Consider the following 18,213-nt stretch of genomic DNA (forward strand, 5'->3'; position numbering starts at 1 on the left):
TGATTGGACTATTATAGTATAGGAGCACAATGATTTTTGATGAATGAGGTGAAAATCCCACTGGAGTGAATCAATCTCTGCTGGAAGCCTTGGGCTATTGATCTACCTAAAGTATTATATTACTGATTCTTTGAGGTTTAGATGTGGAAAATAAAAGCTGGGGAGCAGGAGAAAATGGCTTTAGCGTGACACTCAAAGAATGCTGATCTAAACCTGTGCCATAAGGGCCTTTAACCTGACCTAAACCCAAAATGCACTTAAAAATATATCTTGATTAAACTAGTCTTGATTATTTCCTATGATAAATATTGAAGTACAAATACAGACTGCAATCACATCTCCAAGGTCTGAAATTCATGAAGGCAGTGTGTCTGAAGATCACCCGCACAGAGAACCTTAAAGATTAACTGGTGTGGCCAATTAGAAAGAGGTCCCAGAGAGCAGACATTGAGGACTGAAGATGGCTATTTGTTCAGAGGAGTGGGACATCATAAGTACTCATGATACCATGGAAACAAGCAGTGACTGAAATGTACGAGATCAAAGCAACAGGATACACAGACCTAGAAGCTAAATATTAAAGTCTGGAAGACCACTAGCTGAAAACGTATATTTTATGTGAGGTTTAATCAAGGCCTTTTGTAAATCTAAATCCATCATATAATATGATTTATTCATACCCAAATACTTAAAAAGTTAGATTTGACTCCTGTTGACTATCCTCCTAGAATACTGTCAGCATATAGATTATTTTCTAACTCTTATGAATGTGTCTATAACTTGACATCTTACAGATGGAGGCCAGAGATGTAATGATCTGTAGTTCACAATACATTTAATAATTAAAGTGACACATGAGAAATCATAATTTATTAACTGAGTATATTTGAAAACACCATCTACCTTCTCAAGTCTGATTTGTAAACCTGAAACTTAAAGTAGAAATTATAAATGAGGTGTATTTGGAATGAGGCAGGCAAGACTTAAACAAAACAGGCAAGTCTACCAGTAAACCCTGGATGCCCTGGATGTGCATCCCACAAATCTCCATCAACTGCAAGATGCTATCCTATCAATATGGGCCAATATTTCTAAAGAATGCTTTCAGCACCTTGTTGAATCAATGCCACGTAGAATTAAGGCAGTTCTGAAGGCAAAAGGGGGTCAAACACAGTATTAGTATGGTGTTCCTAATAATTCTTTAGGTGAGTGTATATTCATTATATGTATAAAGGTTCACAAGGGATGGAACCCAAATGAACCCTTTTCAATGTGACATTTAATGGTATTTAAAAGAAGGAATCAAAAGAATAAAAAAATCTCAATAGCTATAAGCATTATTCCTAAAGGTATTTGAATCCCAATTTCCATTTTATTGATTTTTCAATAAGGTTTTAGGTGGTGTCAGGCATAATTAGAAGATGTTTTTTTAAAAAGGGAACTTGTTTGAAGTACTAAGGAGGCATGCACCGCACATCTCTTTAATATTAACTGCAAGTTAAACACATTTTTTCTATTAAGTTTATATTAAGTTTTGCTACTCTACACTAGAAGAGGAAATTCCATGTGTTTTATGATAAATATGTTGGATTGATGATAACATGTGTCTCGAGACTTGTAGTGTAAGGCATTTTGAAAGATTTATATTTCTTGCATCAGATATTTCTCAGTGGAATATTCATGGCCACGGGGTGGATTGAATCCAAATGTTAAAGATTTACCTTGTTCAAAGATTTACAGAAAGGTAGTGAGAGATGACTTCCATTGTATCCTTGCAGCAACAGAAAGCACACTTCTGTAAGGGACTAAGCTGCCGAAAATAAATGAATTAATTAATAAATATAACAAAATATGACAGTCCAGTGCTCATAGCCAACATTTCTTATTTCTGACTAAAGGTTATTTGCTTCAATATGTCATCAAGCATTTGAACTAAAAAGTAAATAACAAAAAGTGAAATAGAGACATATGAACATCTTCCACAATTATTTTACTTACTTTTCTTACCTTTTTAATGGCAGTTGGATGTGCCATTTCAATGTCATGTTCGTGCATCCCATGCCCAGTCAGAATATCATCCCAATAATGAATCAATCAATGCATTCGCTTAGGTTATTAAAACTCTGTCCTAATACGTCAGAACTTTGAAAAACTGGTGAATCGCTGTATTGTATTAGAATAAGCATTAAATCATTGAATGTGGGTTACTTTATGCAGTTCTGTCCACATACCAGCAGAGAACAGGAAAACCTACAGTTGTGAATTCAACTTAAAATTTATTACTATGAAATAAGATTGCATCACCTTTTCTCTTCCTCCTTGACTTTAAAAAAGCATTTAAAATAACATACATAACCAAGGTGCATGGCCTCTCTTACACTACTTGATTTGCTACTTGAATTGTGACAAGAATTTGTCATGTCTGAGTCCTTGCTCTGCAGTCACTATGTAGCTGACATAGATTAAACTGATCTAAAAGTATATATAACAGATGTAGTTGAAGTATCATTCAGTGAGGTTATTTTAAAATAGGTTAACTCTGGAGGTGTTGGCACTCGGATTCGGCCTTTTGGATTGCCATGTTTGTTTTGAAACACTTTTGTGCTGCGAATTCATTCTTATTATGCAGCCATCAGTCTTTATATTTACAGGAATCTAAAGTGATTCTTATATCACCCAATCAGCTCCTTAGTGCTGTAAAGTTCATTCAAAGAGTCAGTTGGGTATCAATTGTGCTGCTCACCATAGACTATAGTCAGTGCTTTCACAAACCAACTGTCATTGAACGCCTGAAATTATGAACTTAAATTATGAAATTATAAAAACTGTTTTACTGTTTTTGTTTATGATTTTACAGTAAATATAGTAAGATTTAATCTATCCAAAAATTACACTGGCTCTCTGTAGTACTTCTGCATTCATGCAAGTAGAGTCCTGTTTAATATTAGTCCAGTAATACACATGTATACCCCTTAATGTGTATAAATAAAAAAGTAGATATTTTAGTTAAATAGTCAGATATGTATTTGTCCTGGCAGTAATTACCCAATTACCTTAAATAATAATTGAATTCTTCAGTAAGCACATTTTTATAATTTATATATATATATATATATATATATACTCACCTAAAGGATTATTAGGAACACCTGTTCAATTTCTCATTAATGCAATTATCTAACCAACCAATCACATGGCAGTTGCTTCAATGCATTTAGGGGTGTGGTCCTGGTCAAGACAATCTCCTGAACTCCAAACTGAATGTCTGAATGGGAAAGAAAGGTGATTTAAGCAATTTTGAGCATGGCATGGTTGTTGGTGCCAGACGGGCCGGTCTGAGTATTTCACAATCTGCTCAATTACTGGGATTTTCACGTACAACCATTTCTAGGGTTTACAAAGAATGGTGTGAAAAGGGAAAAACATCCAGTATGCGGCAGTCCTGTGGGCGAAAATGCCTTGTTGATGCTAGAGGTCAGAGGAGAATGGGCCGACTGATTCAAGCTGATAGAAGAGCAACTTTGACTGAAATAACCACTCGTTACAACCGAGGTATGCAGCAAAGCATTTGTGAAGCCACAACACGTACAACCTTGAGGCGGATGGGCTACAACAGCAGAAGACCCCACCGGGTACCACTCATCTCCACTACAAATAGGAAAAAGAGGCTACAATTTGCACAAGCTCACCAAAATTGGACAGTTGAAGACTGGAAAAATGTTGCCTGGTCTGATGAGTCTCGATTTCTGTTGAGACATTCAGATGGTAGAGTCAGAATTTGGCGTAAACAGAATGAGAACATGGATCCATCATTCCTTGTTACCACTGTGCAGGCTGGTGGTGGTGGTGTAATGGTGTGGGGGATATTTTCTTGGCACACTTTAGGCCCCTTAGTGCCAATTGGGCATCGTTTAAATGCCACGGCCTACCTGAGCATTGTTTCTGACCATGTCCATCCCTTTATGACCACCATATACCCATCCTCTGATGGCTACTTCCAGCAGGATAATGCACCATGTCACAAAGGTGGAATCATTTCAAATTGGTTTCTTGAACATGACAATGAGTTCACTGTACTAAACTGGCCCCCACAGTCACCAGATCTCAACCCAATAGAGCATCTTTGGGATGTGGTGGAACGGGAGCTTCGTGCCCTGAATGTGCGTCCCACAAATCTCCATCAACTGCAAGATGCTATCCTATCAATATGGGCCAACATTTCTAAAGAATGCTTTCAGCACCTTGTTGAATCAATGCCACGTAGAATTAAGGCAGGTGAAAGGGGGGTCAAACACAGTATTAGTATGGTGTTCCTAATAATCCTTTAGGTGAGTGAGTGTGTGTATATATATATATATATATATATATATATATATATATATATGTGTTTGTGTGTGTGTGTGTGTGTGTGTGTTTGTGTGTTCTACCCAAATACTTACAGACCCTTTAAACAGGATTCCCAAGATGTATTTGAAAAAGCAATGCTTATTTTCATAGTTCGTAGTTTCGTAGTATTTTCACCTAATTCCCATAAAAATCTCCTAAGGATTTTGGACTTAACAGAAACCCCAGCTCAGAATACTTATGTGTGTCCTACATTTTGGCTTGCAGTCAGAAAGGGTTTTTAGACCTCCTACACAACCACTTGGGCAGATTATTGTACATTAATGGCATGGGTTACTAAGCCTCAAAATCTCCCACCATTATTCAAATTGTGGTACTTGATTAGCGCTATAGATCTTTAACTTTGAACCTCATAAGTTTGGAGAATTGCTCTAAGCTTTTAAACTCAGACATTTAAACCACTGTTTTAAAGCTATCATATATTTTGACCTTGCCTTCTGCTAAAGATGGATCTGTCTTCAGAAGCAGGCAGTAGACTTCTATACTCTGTAGGCTTAGATTAAAATATGAAAAGCTTCAAAACCCTTTTTAATTGCTAAAATGAAAAGAGGACAGACATCAAAGAATCTTCATATGATTTGCATTTTGACGTTTAGAAAGCATTTTCAACATCCATTTATAGCTGTTATTTTTCCATCACAAAATCGGCACCCCATGGACATTGTAACAAATGGTAGACTCTGATTTCAGTGTAAAGCAATTAAAAACAGAAGAATTAATTACTCCGAAAATGATTACATTATAAAATAAGTATTTACAAATGTACACTTTGTATGTGTTTTTGTAAGAATATTTTTAGACACTTAATTGATCTCCCACCCATGGGAGCTTTGTAAGCTGTAGGCACATTTTCAGTATTAGAAAATAAAACAAGCTGTTTTTTCTCTGTTATAGTAACCTTATTGTACATGTTCCTGTCTGCAATTGGTTTACTGTTTTTCAAAGCAGTTTATTCAAAACGTTGATAGGCTGCCATACACAGATTACATATCTGACAACAGAAGATGAAGCCTTTATAATAATATCATATCATGAAGGCTAATAAATAAATAATAATTCCTGCACAGTATTACTTAAATATTACATAAATTACCTGCATGATTTGATTGATTGAAGTACTAGAAGTACTAGGTTCAACTTATTTTCTGTATGTTTCTGTGTGTGTGAAGACTGTATAGGAAATTTGAAGAAAGTGTTTTGTGATAATTATATAATGTTTTATATTGATGTTAGCATTAGAAATGGCTTGTATACAGACTGAGCAAATTGAAATTATTCTCTATGCGTCTTCTTCTGTTTTTGTATGATAAGAGAAATGGGTCTCCTCTCAAAGCTAAAGATGTTACCCCGTTGTTAAGAAAACCACAAGATCGTACCGTTTGTATGCTGTAACAGGACCAGACATCTGCCTCCATGATGGCCTCCTCCCTCAGGAAGGGCAGCCTACAAACTTTGCAGAGCCTGCATCTTTTGAAGCTTTTGATTGGATGAATGGCCACAAGATTCTACATCATTTTCCTATAAAGCTTCACTCATGTTTGTAAACATTAAATTCTCACTGAAGGAATTCCCTGACGTGGTGCTTCCAAGCTGGCTTGATTAAAGTTCTATTTGCTTTATCTCGATGACTTCTCCAGTTATTTCAGAGACGGGTTCTACAGTGTGTTTTTGTTAACCAGGTAATATGTCCTTACCATGTATCAACTATGTATTTATGTGTTTGTTTATTCTGTGTATCAACTATGTATTTATCTGTGTATTTATATTTGAAATACTAATAATAATAATAGACATTGTGTGTGAATTCTGACACTAAACCAAAGACCCACAACATTCCAACAGTAAATTATTTTGCTTCTGCCCATAATTTTGCACAGCCCTGTCATAAGTATAAGCATTCCTTTCTTTCCCTAACTTCAATTTATGTTTATGTTTTTACTTATTCTGTAGAGAAATACTCAGACTTTATTTAATAAAGAGGCTACAGAATGTCACTTTATTTTACAAGAATCTAATTCAGATTCCACAAGGCTTGCAGGCATTGGATTACAAGATGTTACTGTATCCTGAAAGATCTGCTGTTCCTAGCTTAGCATTCACACATTAAACGCAGAGATTTCAGATGAATGAACATTAAAACATATATCATATTCCCTACAACTGCCTCCAAACCCTGATTTTTATTTTTTATTTTTATTTTTTCAAGTTCAGCTGATCTGCAGGTGAAATACATTTTGGGGATTTGGGATTACAAATATCCAAGGTAAATGCTTTAACACATACAGATTTACTTCTTTCATAATATTCTTGTAAGACAATCCCAACAGCTACTGGTCCTGGAAGAAAATCAAGAAAGTTGAACTGCTAGCTTGCAGCACAACCAACTGAATAGATGATTTTGAAATACATTGTTGAACTATCTGGAGGATTTTTTTCAAGGTATTCCAGAGGAAGGTCAAGGGAACATGACATTTCAATATTTGTTTTGTTCCTGGTTGAAGTGGTAGTTAGAAATCATTACTGGTAGTATAGTCCTTCAATACAATATCAGTAACAGGCAAGACATTGTTCCAAATGGTCATGAAAATCTGTTTTTTATTTGTCCTTTATATAACCATTGCTGACTTGCCACAACCATTTAATGGGTAATGTTAAATAGATGAATAAGAACAAAATACATAATAGCATAATTTTTATAATTAACTCACTTTTAACTTATTAGAGTAATCCATCAACTAATCAGTTGTTTTGTGAATTACTGTAGTAAAATAGATTTGATCCTTAAGGATGCCCTCAGCACAAACAGTGTTATTTGAGAAAATGCTCCTTAATTACAAGTACAAACCTTTGCGAATGGCCTACAGTTATTTCATTTAAGAATTAATTCAGCACATATGAATCTCATAAAAAATGAAAATACCCCAAAGTACTTGCATGTGAAATTGTAAAAGTACTAAAACTTTCCAAACTGTTATTGAATAAATCTTAAAGTAAAAAATAAATAAAAAATAAAGTCAAAGTCCAAAAGAAACATGTGCGCTTTAAATATTAGATTCCTTAATGTTTTTGTGATGTTGCATTTTCAATTACCATTTTTATATATGCATATTTAAATTTTGGCATGCCATTCATCTCTATGCATATGCCCCTCTATTTTCAAACATCCTTTGTAATGGCAAGGCTTTCATCATGAAAATAATTTTTAAAAAGCTATTAAAATAATCAAAGAAATCACATCAGTCTATTGCTGATATCTGACACCTTATTTTTGTCTGCTATAAACAAAAAAAAAACCTAAAACAATGTATTTCACCAAACCTCATTCAAAGTAGATGTATGTAGTCCACACAAACTCATGTTAGTTTTTCAGTTGTCATACTATAGAGATATACAGTAGTTTAACTATAATAATAATAATAATAATAATAATAATAATAATAATAATAGCTACAACAGTGACACACTTTTATACATTGATTCACAAACAATAGTCTACCCAGACACTGCTACTGGTAGCATTTAATGTTTAACAAAAGTTAAAATCCCACTACCAAGCTGGGGCCTTGTGGGTTGATATGAATGGTTTTGACAAAGTGCAGCCCCACTTAAGTATATAACTAGATATAATTTGTGCACATAATATTTAGTAGGTTAATACAGAAACCAGCTACACAAAATCAGAGGACACTTATCTACATTCAGATTTGACTTTGAGTAGGTGGAAAACCAAATGGATTGATCGTTTTACTGACATCACTGATTGTAAGATATCAATACAAGACATTTCAATGGCATAAATCAGCCAAGCACAATAAAACCAAAGCATGTGTTTTAACAAAGATTAAATATACAAAATGCATGCATATTGTGAACATTTAGTCTAGAATTAATCTGTTTATCCCATATTTGAACATTAATGAATGATTCTGATAATATACTACAGTAAACATTCAACTTAAATATTACCCAAAACATATTGGATCAACTGTAAATACTACAACTTTAAACTGCCAGCTGTGTATCTCTTCTTGTGTTTGCTCTTCCTATAAAATATTATCTTGGAAGCTTAATGACCTTTTGAAGTAATTTTGTTTCCACAGGCCTGTCGCCATGACTTCCAGTGTTTAGAAGTTAATGCTGTTTAAATAGATGTGGTGCTAGGTTCTTCTAGGGTTGGAAAGCAGTCTGAATGCATATTTTGCCCTTAAGCATATGCTAATATCTCACACAGTGTTCAGAATTCTTTCTGAATTGGAAACAAGAAACCTAAGACACTGTATTTCCATTTCAACTACTTTAAGTCACCAGATGGCCCTATTAGCTTTTTGGCACAGCAAGTATTATTATAATGTCACACACATGTCAAATACAGACGCATCATAGCTGGTGTTCTGATGGTGCATGTTAAAGGGCATGTTAGACTTGTTAGGTTGCAAAGCCAGCATTCAGGCTTGGTTCTTTTGGGATTACTATTATTTATTTATTTTCAAAGTATTTGCATCAAGGATTTTATTTCCTAATTAGTAAAGGTATCGTTTGTAAATTTCATGATGAATAAATTAAATGCCAAAAAAGCAGTATTAAATCAAGAAAATGCTTCAGAGAAAATAGCTAATGCTCTCACCACTCCTCTTGTTTAACACAATTTCAAAGCCTCAGTTATTGCAAAATGTAAACAAAGCACATTCAGCAAATGTAAAATAAATAAAGCTTTAAATAGGCATATCTACACATCTCCGTGGATCCTTGTGTATACAGTAGAAATATAGATTGCTTACAGTAACTGAAGTAAAGTTGTACATTACGCGTAACAAATGAGATGTTGTCCCCAACATCCATACAGACGAAATGTACTGTTCATATACAGAGTTCACGTTTACTATGCACCTGTGAATGCAAAATGCATAAAGTTTTGTTTCAGTTTAAGTTGTTAGTATAAGTTGGTAGTAGCAGTATAAGCGTGTTTACGGATGAATAATTTTCTTCCCATAACATTTACAAGTGCTTCACATACATAATTTAGGTAAAGCATATGGAGTGGTCTGAATGATATTTATGGGACAAAATTCTTATGACTATATGACTTATTCTTCATTCTAAACGTGTCTCATTGTTATTTTATGATTGTTAATTATTATTATTATTATTATTATTATTATTATTATTATTATTATTATCATCATTATCATAGGCCTATAGCATTTCGTTACCGACTTGAACTGAAACAAAAATTATACCTTTATTCATTCACGTGCTCATAGTAAACATGGGTTGGTAAATGTTTTAATCTGTTCTCTCGTGGTGACCTGTTGTGGCTCCCATCATCTGTTTTAACTTTAATAACAACTGGTGTGATTGGCTCACAGTGGATTTTTCGCTGCCTGCCATTTTGGAAACCACACCAGCAAAACTTGTGTAGTTGATTTGAATTAAATAATTAGTTGTTTGTTGCATGACTCAAAGAAACCTTTACAAGCATGTCCACAAATGACATTTCCTATTTATTGTATTTATCTTGTACTTGACTTTCCAACATTATTCCACATGCAGTTGCACTTGCCCTATACAACTTGCATACTAAAAAGTGAAACTATTAAAGTGAATTAGGTGCTATAGTTACTGTACCTGTTAACACAATCAATGGAATTATTACTTTTTGAAAGCATCATAAAAGCACCGAATTAGCATAATGTTAGTGAAAGCAGGCAGTAGGGTTGTTTTTAATGCATTGTCCATAATTCCCATAGGCCTTATTTATGAAAATGTGTAGTTGCTGATTGTGAACCCTTCACAAATAATGCAGAACTAAGCAAAGAAGCCTAGGTCTCAGGGGTACAATCAAACATTACCACTAATTATGAGAGGTAATTACTAAGGGCTATTCCGTGATGACCTTATTGAATGTGTGCAGTTGCAAGAATGTTGTAATTAGCAGTCAATTGGCAAGGTCAGAAATCAAAGTACAAATAGTTTCTAGAGTGCTTAAAACCCCAATGGGGTGGTCGTAAGCTTTTTCATATCTATTTTAAAGTATTCTAACAATAATACAAGTGCAAGCACAGTTTTTAAAAAGGAATCCTACAAAAACACTACTTTGTACATATTTTTAATTCAAGATATACATATACATATATACATATTCAGCATATTGTGTTGAACCTTGTCATTTAATTTTTCTTTTTTTATTATTATTTTGTTATTTACTAGTGATCAATTAAATTACTTTTCTTCATCCAGAAGGAATCTAAAAAGTCACATTTAACCTAGGCTAAGAAAGGAGCGAGGCATGAAATACTAACTCTCTTTTATGTGGACAATTAGCATCTGTTACCCCTGTTTTTTTCTTCATAGAATCCCTTTCATCTTTGTGAACATATCAAAGGAGTGGACAAAGAACAGTCTGCTGCATTCACTGGTGCACCTGCACTATTTATTCAATGCACCTGTAGCAAGTGATGTTCTGTGAGAAATCCTGCCCTTATTATAATTTTCTTTGCCAGTTTATTTATGTTAATTTTAATCTTTGGTGAAATCTTGGTGTTAGAACGTTTATATAGTATGTTTAGTAACTGTGGGAAAAAAAGCCAAACAAAACATGTACAAGTCCTTGGAACAACACAGAGGACATAATTGAGACCATTACATTATTCACTCGACCTAAGAAATTGTGGTTTGTAAATTAATGGCGCTGCTTAAGGCATTTTAAGAGTGTGACCAGGGCAACACTTTTATATGTGCTCACCAGCAGCCTTTGTTTTAAATCCCAGCGGTTTTAAAAGCAGTCAGGGTGAGGTATTCTGGCTTTGGCAGTTTTTGCTCTGTGCAAATGCCAACTGTTAAAAGACCTGAGGCAACTCTTTACAATTTGTAGCAAAGAGATATACTGTTCAGTGATGCTGGAGTTATGCCAGCCTTAGACCTTTAAGCATATGAACAACGTGTTAAAAAGTGTTGATGGACCTGAAACACATAAAAACTACAAATCCATACTACTTGAGGTATTTAAGGCCATCAGGGCTTGGCCCTTAAATATTGTCAAGGTCTGACTGTCAGTCTTTTAAAACATTAATGTGTTCCACACATTCATCATATTACTATGCATTAAAATCAATACATGTGCTACAGACATCTTACATATTTTGATATGTAGACTGGGGAGGTGTTTTGATCACATGGTATTGATGTCCAATACATTTCTATTTTAAGATGTTGGCCTGCCCATGATTTGTTGCCTGTTGAAGTGTATAATGTTGTAAATGGCTACTTTGGATGAATGGATGAATTTAATAGAAGTGTTTATTTCTTGGGACATCATCATCAGTAACATAACATTAATGCTAACAAAATGCAGAACTCTAAATGTAAAAAGGAATAATAGTATATAAATGTATATAACATTTAACTGCATGACTGGAAGTTAATTTAATTAATGATTAAATACAAAAATGACACGGCATTCAGATGGCATTAGCATCATTACTACATATTGATTTTGCCCTGCTAAACTTTTGTGGTATGAAATCTAAAATAATTTGCAGAGCCAAACAACCATCTCACAGATCTTGTGTTGCACAAATGCTGTTGGAGTTTTCACATTCAAGCAGTATGAAATCAAGAAAATACCCTTAGAGAAAACAACCTGCTCTAGTAGCTTCTCATGTTTTGGACAGCTTCAAAGTTGCCAGTGTTGTGCACTTGTTTTCAATTAACCACTCTCAAATTTGGTAAGATCAAGCCTTATATAACTAAATGTATGGTATATAGCACCATAAACATACAGGTGCCCTGAATCTTATGCAGACTAAGCACACCATTTTTAGTTCTCCTACAGTATCCCTCTGCATCACAACATACGTCTGTTGCCGCATCTCGATAGACGTTGTTCTTCAAACTTTCATTTACAAATTAGTTTAATGTGCAAATACTGCTACTGGTACAGAGAAAAAGAAAGTGCGATCTGTGCTAACATTAGATGAAAAGCTGTGTCTCCTCATTTCCTCATATAGCCGCTGTACATTTTATTGTCCTATAATGTAGATTTATAAGCAAATTACAGTACCTATACATTAATGCATAAGTATACAAATAATATATTTTACTGGGGTGTGATTGGCAGTGTTTATAAGAGTAAGCTTAGCTATACATGGTTTTGGCTTTATGGAGTGGGGCCAGGAATGTAACCCCTGCGTAAGATGTGGGGCACCTGTATTACAATTAATTATTCTACTTCAGTTTTGAATAGCCATGTTATTCTACTCATCTTACCACTACACTCCCACACTTGTTCATAAGAAGAACCTGATTCTGAATTTCTATTTTGTTTAGGAATTTAGGATCTTCCATCTGAATATAGATCAAACTATGCCAAATGGAGGATCCCTACTCTCCAGCAGCACACAGCCCAGCCAGGATGTGACCTGGGAACTTTAAATTTATGGGGCTCATCCTCTATTCTCGATACAGGCTTTTACCAGATGAGCCATTAGGGATCTCCTGGTAATGTAACGTTCAATAGTGAAAGACTACAGTAATTATACATGTGACAAGGTGTTTTTTTTATTTTTTGTCTTTAAAACTCTGGTAATCTGACTCACTGCCCCTGAAAGGGTAAGTGCTATCTAATGAGTGATTTAATGAAACTGAAATTTACAGACATATAAAACCCTTGTAAAAAAAACAATACACACACAAACGTATTGCACTGAAAGCAAATCAACAATATGTTTATCTCTGATTGGTTTCTGTTTTGTTTGTTCAAAAAGCCATGTTAAAGTAGAGTTCTGAAGGAAGCTGGAGAAGTCAAAATGACTGGGGTTAAAAAGTTTACTTTTGTGCTGTATAAGAGTCCTAGTTTTTGTATTTGTCTTTCATTATCTCTCTGCCTCTCTCTCTTTCTCTCCCTCTCTTTGTTTAATTTTAGGAGTAATCTCCTTAATGCAGTAGTTAAAGGACAACTGGGGATCAAGCCAAATCCCAGGATATTAATACTGCCTTACTATCCCCAGGGTGGACTCATCAGCTTCTCTAATTATATGAATTGCTTCTATCTTTTTCAGTTTCTCAGGAAAGCTTAAATGATGACTTTTTCAGTTTAAGACTCTGAGTTTTGTTTTCCTGGTTTTTAAAAACAGCATGAACCATATGGGACTTGAAAACATTGCCTTTAACCTACCTTACGTAAATTACAAAAAAAAAAAAGTATGAACAGAGCACTTCAACCACTTAAATGGGTGTAAAAAATGTACCATTTTATCTATGTAAAACTAAAATCTGAAGCCATACATAAATATGATGCTGTATATAAATTAATAAGACTACCTGCAGGTCTCACACTGCAGGTTCAACAGATATTACCGTAAAATACAAAAACAGGTATTTTGAAAGATGTGATGCAACTTAAAAGTTCAATCTATTGTGACCTCTTATCGGACACCAGTCTTATATTTCAGTTATCAACTTGGTAGATCCATTCCAATTCATAATATTAGTAAATAGCTTCTACTGAACTCAGCTTGTGTGGTGGAGAATAGCAATGCCCTCTAAGGTACATATGATTAATATACAGGATAGCCCTGGTATATAACTATTATAACAAACCACAATTGCACAACAAATTAATCTTTACAACACGACTTTCCAAAATAGGTCTGAATGGGGATTTGTTTATACTTTACCCCATAAAGTATACTTTAAAGCACTTTGTATTGCACTTACGTTGTAAGTCGCCCTGGATAAGAGCGTCTGCCAAGAAATACAAATAAAATAAATAAAAATAGCCCAATGTACCAGAATTCACAATACAGCCATTCAGGATATAGATAACATTTTTGTAACATTCACGTTAAGAGGTTCAATGGATCAGTACACCGATTGTTTCAATCACGGTTATATAACATAATTTGTTTTATTGGGCTTTCAGATTTCAATAGTTTTTCTTCTGATTTCAGCCTCTCAATCAGAATCCCCCACTGGTAAACATCTGAATAAAAGAGAAGACATATTATGGTTTAATTACATGTATTATTATATATATTTTTAATTCATAATCCATGGTTATTGCTGGTACTACAGTATAAAGTGCACATGCAGAGATGGCAGCATAATCTGGTAAACGTATAAACGAATAGAGGTCCATCATGCTACTTCTAAATCTTTATATAACGTCACCCAGATGGTGGTGTGCCGATGCCTGCTTGTAAGCCATTTTTTTCATACATGCCTAAAGGCTGCAGTTGTTCCTATTAACATGCACAATCAATCAAAATAATAAATCAAATGCAGCATATGATGTCTAGCCACTCTCGTAAAATGACCAATTCATCTCAAGGGGACACTCCCAGCAGTGCAGTAGCTGGCATTGATACACTTCTGTAATCTGTTAGGAAATTTATTGTTTTACCTCTGGTCTTCTTATAGTAATGCTGGGGAGTAGATCAGGAAGCATTGATATCCTCCCCAGATAAGGATAAAAAAAAAAAAAAGCTAGACAGTACCAAATTTTTTTGTGTTTCATTGGAGGAAATGCACTAATCAAAAGCAATTCATATAAAGAGACAGTATTCAATATACATACCAGACATACCAGATTGTCATTGTCATGATTGTGAACGATGTCATCTTCATTAAGTAAGTGGAGTCTGCATGCTCAAGAAAAGCCAAAACAGATCCCTCTGGGTATAGTAACCTACGTCTTGTTCCTCTTGATTTAATGGTTTCTATTTTGCATTTAAAAGTGATCTGAAAAGAATGTGGAGTTCGAAGTATGATGAGTCATTTGTTATAGGAGTTGAAGGGGTTTGTTCTTACATAGTGAATATAATGTGTTACATTTGTGCTGAAACACACTCAGGACAACTGTTAATTTCAATAGCATGACTTTGCTTTGGTTTTGCTTTTTTTTTATAAATAATATTAATGGTGCAATACTACCAAGATATATTTTAAGGAAGAGCAGTTGCATTGTGTTTTGGAAGACCATTTCAGTTTTCTATTCCTTTCTTGTGCAATTCATTTTCTTTTTTTTCTTTTTGTGAATGTAATACTCAAGGTTACGGCAAATATCTCTACTTTCTTTAATAAAAGCAAACTTTTAAATGAATCTGGTGCCCCCCCTTTATTTCTGACAGTGAATTTGATTGTGTGTGTGTGTTACTCTATTATGTAACATTTGACAAATATATCCTTCCATCAGGAGAAAGTTACCATTTGAGTTTTAAGGAAACTGTTACAATGTGGTACAGTTAAGTCATGGCTCTAAAATCTGCAATGTGTGTATAAAGAGTTTCTGCATATATTAAACTGATATTTTTCTGATGATCTCAGTACCTCCATTCCACTCCTCCACCAAAACATCTGTGTTGCCCATATTGATATGTATATCTCTTTTTCCTATTATAATCACAGTGTCTCAGAAACATACACATTAAACTGTTAATGTGCTGCAAAATCAATCTGGGACATGGTACTGCCATTTAGGCAAAATCAATGACAATGCCAAATTTATACATTCAATTTACAAGCAGAACATAAGCATACAAAATAAAGTGTGAGAGAATCTATAAGACCCACAGTTTTCATGGCTCCTAAGGCTACGAATTGGAGCATTCAAATACAAATAACGGAGCTAGACAGTTTGGCAAGATCTGTCCATTTTAAAACCAATATTTTACTGCAATATTCTGGGAAACATATTCCTATCAAAGTTCACATTAAGTTGTATTGATTTGTGAATCCCGTATTTCACATACAATACATTCTAATGAAAAAGAGAGATGTGTATAAATCAAGTCATTAGAATTTTGCTGTGAAGTCATTCACTATTATAAGACATCTTTGAATGTGTTCATTCCAAGGGGAAAATCAGAATAGGGCATCGTTGCCTTTTTCTCATTTTACCAGTTTAATGGTTTAATATATGACCTTCTCACGGTCTAGAAAGTGAAAAAGTGCTTTATATTTCCATGAAGTACTAGATTACCAAGTACTTTAAAGGTAGGCTGTCTCAGTAGCTTAAAGCAGAATTGTTCTTTTCCCAACTATTTCTTTGATCTTATCATTGAAATACTAATCACGATGACAAAGACAGCACTATCCATTGGGGATAGCCTTAACTTTGATGCAACTTTTATAACTCATTCCCAACAAAGCATGTTGCTTTTTAAAGATTCATACAAAGGGAGCTCCATCTGCTTCATGTTTGCATTTCAAACTGTGGAATTGTAATCAGTATACTCTTTTTATACACAGTTGTCAAAAAAACAAAAATGGTTTATTTAAAATAAAATAAAGCTCTGCAACTCTACAGCTCTCTGAAAGTGAGCTTTTATGGTGATTTTTTATTTTTTTAATTAGAGAACTAGGAATTTACATTAAAAAAATAAAACAAGCATAATCTCAAATACACTGCTTTCAGGTAATTATGGTGCCATAATCACCCACAGAAACTGGATAATAAGAAAAGAATATGAGAATCAAAGTGCCCTGGGGTCAGAAAAAATGATTCTGTGGTTACATAAAGACAAACTGCACATTACTTTGTCAGCAGACTACTTATCACCATTTAGTTTTAAATCCCTCACAAATATTTCCATATACATGCTGGTTTCCACTAAGCCTTTGATCTTTACAGGACAATACATACTAACTACTTGTAACAAAAGAGTGAAACTTATTAAAAAATCTAATAACTTGTTAGATTATATCAGTTTAATCAACTATTTCATACAAATTACTGTAATTTAAGATATACAAAGCTGAGCAATGGTGTATCTGTGGAATTTGCCTTTGGGCACAGAAGACAGAAGATTTTGTATTCTGGGTTATTAATTATCCACTCAAAGCTTTTAATATATTAGGTATAAGAATAATGATATTATAAAGCTGACTTTGGTTTACTGATATTGCATTTTTTTCTGCCCATTTTGGAGTGGGGGTTGAAGAGATACAGTTTCAGTTTTCATCCAAAAGATGTATTTATTACATGTACTTATCTACATGGACTGGCATGGTATCTATCAGGATAAAACAAAGAAGTTTGACAATAATAGATTGCACATGTGCAATACACTTAAAGATTTTACCTGGTTAAGTCATTCAGGGTGCTTGAATAATGACATTTCATTAGGTTGTATATGATAACATGGACTTGTAATGGAAGTTACAAAATAATGTGTTAATTTATTTTTATTATTAAATAGAGATAGTAAATAAAGCTATGTGATATTACTTTTTCAAAGAATGGACAAAGAATAAAAAGATAATTTTTAAAAGGATCTTATGTTTTTTTAAATTTAATTTTATTATTATTATTGTTGTTGTAATTATATAATTGCCATACAGAGATAACAGAACATACAAACATCTACTTTGTTACTGATTTTTTTAAAGGTGCTAAACTTTATAAATATAAGCAACACTAACACAAATGGAAATGCTTTTATCATTCTAAAATGTCATGTTTAGTAAAGTCAATATAATTTAAAACTATTAATTATTCCATGTATTTGCTGCTCCTTATTACTCAAATTAAATCAAAATTAAAGCATTGGATCTGTGAAAATGCTTGGACCTGTGACAGAAAACCATGTTATGTTCTGTAAAATACACAGACAAAATCAATACAATAAATGCATCATTGCAATTGCAGTATAAATGTATAGGCTGGGAATGTCTTTGTTCTAGGCATAGTTCATCTAGTTTGTACAGGAGTGGAAGAAAAAGTCAGTATGGTGTATGGGTAAAATAAGCTAAATGAAGTTCAAACACATAGCTGCTCTATTTGAACTCTTGGCATCACAGAAGATGAGCACA

The sequence above is a fragment of the Amia ocellicauda genome, chromosome 13 (genome assembly GCF_036373705.1).
Source record: "Amia ocellicauda isolate fAmiCal2 chromosome 13, fAmiCal2.hap1, whole genome shotgun sequence".
Classification (NCBI taxonomy): Eukaryota; Metazoa; Chordata; class Actinopteri; order Amiiformes; family Amiidae; genus Amia; species Amia ocellicauda.